The sequence below is a fragment of the Canis lupus genome, chromosome 8, assembly GCF_011100685.1.
Source record: "Canis lupus familiaris isolate Mischka breed German Shepherd chromosome 8, alternate assembly UU_Cfam_GSD_1.0, whole genome shotgun sequence".
In the NCBI taxonomy this organism is placed as follows: domain Eukaryota; kingdom Metazoa; phylum Chordata; class Mammalia; order Carnivora; family Canidae; genus Canis; species Canis lupus.
This window is the reverse complement of record NC_049229.1, coordinates 61,687,087-61,691,415: the sequence shown is the minus strand read 5'-3', so window position 1 is coordinate 61,691,415 and position 4,329 is coordinate 61,687,087. Positions and strand designations below refer to the sequence as shown.

The window sequence follows — 4,329 nt, the reverse complement described above, 5'->3', positions numbered from 1 at the left end:
ACAGATGTGACAGGCATCTGCATCTAAGGGTCACGTTTACAAGGCAGTAGAAGAAAGCCTAATGTTTTAGGCCTTTAGACAACGCTCATTTTAGTACATTGGTATTTTGATGGAGCCACTCTCTTTTCCATCATTTCAATTATTTATTCCACGAAGGAACGTCACCCACAGCAGATCATCACAATGCTGCAACTCTGAATTTTATCACCAAGGGAATTTGAAAATGCAGAGTCCCGGGGGCACCTGGGGGGCTCCGTCAGCTAAGTGTCTGCCTTCAGCTCAGACCATGATCTCGGGGTCCTGGGATTGAGCCCACTTTTTTCCCCTCCCTCTGCCTCTCTTCTCACCTACCCTGGCTCATGTTCTCTCTCTCTCTCTCTCTCTCTCTCTCTCTCAAATAAAGAAATAAAATCTTAAAAAAAAAGAAAGAAAGAAAGAAAGAAAGAAAGAAAGAAAGAAAGAAAGAAAGAAAGAAAGAAAAGATGTGGAGTCCTGGATCCCACCCCCAGGGACTGATTGAGTAGGTAGGTGAGGCCGGATGTGGAATGTTCACCAGAGACCCACGCACGGTCTCAGCCCTGGGTGGTGGGTGGGGTCACGTGATGGGGTCTGGGATGCATTGTGAGTACATGTGCCAGGAGTCCCCTCGGCGCCTCCTTCCCTTGCCGCATCATCAGCAACAGGCCTTGTCCCCACAGCGAAGCCACGGGAGAGAATCCGCCTGCGCTGCTGGGCACCTGCTCAACACGTGTTTCCCTGGAGGATGCTCGCGAGCCACGGTGGCCTTCGCACGAGTGAGAAGTAAGCCTGTCGAGGTTAAATCACTGAGCCTTTCAGGTGTGCCTGTGACAGTGGCATAGCCTAGCCAGTCCTGACCACGACAGCCTGCCTTCCGCGGGGCCCAGAAGCCATAGACCCACACTGTGGGTGCTTCTGCTTGCCCTGGGCCTGACCACACTTTGCGATCAGTGACCACATCAACCTTTGGTGATAGCCCGGGTCTTGTGGGTACCTTAGAATGTTCTTTAACCTTCCATAGAGGAGGCTTGGCTAGCAAACCGTGTGCCCTCCATTCAGAAATGTTAAGGCGTATGTCACTGAAGGAAGCACGATCCATCAGTATAGTTAACGTGTGCATCACAGTTTGTTGAGCACTTACCACGTCCCAGGCACAATATTAAGGGCTTCATATATATTGCCTCGTTGTCCTCACCCTTATAAGGTAGATATGATTAGATATGATTGTATACAGTTGGCTAGTAGTAGGGTGGGATTTGAACCCAGTTTTGTCTAATTCCAAACTTATGGATTTTTAAAAGTTTATTATTATTATTATTATTATTATTAGTAGTAGTAGTAGTAGTAGTAGTAGTTTCTACATCCAACATGGGGCTTGAACTCACGGCCCTGAAATCGAGAGTCACATGCTCTTCAGACTGAGCCAGCCAGGTGCCACTTACTTTAAACGTGGACTTTTTTTTTTTCTAAACGTGGACTTTGATCTCTATGCTCCTATTTGCAAAATTTTACTTCCCTTATGTTTTAGAGCTTAGGGTCCTACAGTTGAAGATGGTTGTGAGTGTCCCACTAGAGTGACTTGCAAAGGTTGTGGTAATACTAAAGATTGTGTAACAATAAATAGTAAAAATTTTCTTGAACTTGCTTTACACTTTTAGGCCAAGCATTTTTCAGGCTTTGAGGACAGCTATCTAGCATACTTTCAGCTTTCCTAGCAATAAGTGAAGATTTTCGATTTGTAAGGGCTGTGAAGTAAGTTTGCTATAGGGTTAGAATTCCTTCTCCGGGGATCCCAGGTTCTAATGAATTTGCCTAGCAGTAAAACCAACTGATAGCACAAATTACTTGTAATAAAATCCTTTGGAAGTTTCTCTGCACAGACCTTATGTCAAAAACTTTATAAAATAATCTCTACAGAGAAAAGCAAATGTTGTATGATCTTGCTTATATGTGGAATCATTTTAAAAATGGCAAACATAGAAACAGAAGGTGGATAGTACAGGTTGCTAGGGGTTGGGGAGTGGCGAGGGCAAGGGAAATGTGATGTTGGTCAAAGGGTACAAACTTTCCGTTATAAGATGAACAAGTCCTGGAGATGTAACGTACGGCATGATGATTATAATTCATAGCTTACAGTACTGTATTGTATTCTTTTTTAATTTTTTAATTTTTATTTTATTTTATTTTTTGTTTTTTTTTCTGTATTGTATTCTTGAAAGTTGCTAAGGGAGTAGATCTTAAATGTTCTCATCACACACCTCTAAACAAGGCAGTTATGTAGGGTGATGAACTGTATTGTGGCAAACATTTCACAATATATACGTGTATCAAGTCATTGCACCATAATACCATGTTATGTGTCAGTTATCTTTCAATAAGGCTAGAAAAGAAAAAGTCTCCAGATCAACGGTCTGTAGAGCGCATCTTCTCTTGAATCTCAACAACTCAGTGTTCTTGTCTGCTTGAAAGCAGAACTGTCTCTTCTTGAGGTGCTGGACTTTAATTAGGCCCAGTCTTCTCCCAGTCACATAATTTTGCATTTGCTGGGATGCCTGGGTGGCTCAGAGGTTGAATGTCTGCCTTCAGCTCAGGGTATGATCCCAGGGTCCTGGGATCGAGTCCCACATCGGGCTTCCCACAGGGAGCCTGCTTCTCCCTCTGCCTGTGTCTCTGCCTCTCTCTGTGTGTCTCTCATGAATAAATAAATAAAATCTTTTAAACATTTTTTTTTTTTTTTGCATTTACTCCCTCTCCTGGACAGGCCAACTCACTCACGGACACAGAGAAAACAGGTATGTCCCACTCACGTCAAGGGTTCAGCTAACCAGTGGATGGCAGTGCCATACGGAGAATGTTTAACAACAGTAGCAGAAATACTTCAAACTTCTCAGTAGAAGAAACTGTTGTCCCAACAGACCATAGATACGCTTCTTCTTCGGCTCTGTTAAATAGCAAACCATTCAATAGGGTCAGATGTTGAGCGTTCAAAAGGGCTTTTTCATACCAAATAGAAAACCTTCCTGCAAAATCATCATCTACCGTCTGCAACAGTTGGTAATCTTGTTAGAAACCTTGATTGAAATATTGTCTGGGTTTATTTTTCCCTTTAACTTCCCTTCAGAAATGGGTAGCATGGAGGGAGAGGTTACCCTGGGATACCACAACTGGAGAAGTGATTCACCCTGCGATGGCCAGAAAACGTGGGTTGGTTGATATAATTTAATGCCAAGTCTCAGAGCAGTTGAAAATTAGAATGATTACAGGCAAGCTCATGAAATATCTCCAAGCATGATTTACTCAGGTCCCATTTTCTTCCCCTCCCCCTCCTCTTTCTTCTTCCGATTTAATTAATTAATTAATTAATTAATTTCACACACACACACACAGAAACAATGCACAAGCATCAGAGGGAGAGGGAGAGGGAGAAGCTGAGCAGAGAGCCAGACGTGGGACTCAATCCCAAGACCCCAGGATCATGACCTGAGCCGAAGGCAGCAGCTTAACCCATTGAGCCCCCCAGGTGCCCTGCTGAGGTCCCATTTTCAAACAAAGGAACCTGGAAGAAAAATGTCCCTGCAGTCCCAAAGGGCCCCATCCAAGAACCCACGCCTTGCCTGCCGAGCCACAGAGGAAGGAATTTATCCTGGGTGGAGAATTCACCGAACATGCTGCGCTGACTATTTGAAAATGACTTGTTCCAAAAGCCCTTCGGAAACCAGTAATCCTATTAGTGTGGCTTCTGGAACGGTTACCTACCTGCAGCAAAAAGTAATTACAACTGTCAGCCAGCAAATAATTGCTCCAGTGTCTAAATGAATGGGAAATCTCTGGATGGAATTACTGTTCCTAAATGAGTCAGCTCAGCCATCATCTTTGCTTTGGTTGCTGACAAATTGGGCCATCGGCCTACACCAGTGAGGAAGGGTGAAAGGGGTGAGGGAGCTTTAATTGGTGGAGATGGGCCTCTCAGGGACTGTGCACAGCTTACCAGCTGAAGGGCTCTTCGGAGCTGCGAGAAGCCTTCCATGAAGGCACAGACACCCTGGGCAAGTTTCAGGTCCCAGGACTTGGCTACCCGCTGCACCCTAAAACCTCTGAAGCCCCAACCTTTTCCCCCCATTCTCTGCCAGCGCTCACTAAATATACAAGGGCGTCCAGTACATAGGAATCCCCGTGCCCACAGCTGAGCGACGATGTCAGGAGTTGTCACAGTAGACCTTTCTGCAAAGGAATGAACGGGAAGGGTTTGTCAAGGGCGAGGAGTCAGAAAGTCTGAAAAACATTTTTTTGAGAAAGAAAAAATTCCAGTAA

General features: G+C 44.6%; 1 long non-coding RNA gene across 1 annotated transcript; it reads left to right on the top strand.

The window, feature by feature from the left end:
• The first annotated feature begins 463 nt into the window (after positions 1-463).
• Positions 464-3,006, top strand: LOC111097241. Its single transcript, XR_005362940.1, has 3 exons — positions 464-524; positions 699-801; positions 2,780-3,006. It is a non-coding gene; the product is annotated as an uncharacterized LOC111097241 (long non-coding RNA).
• Positions 3,007-4,329: the final 1,323 nt, after the last annotated feature.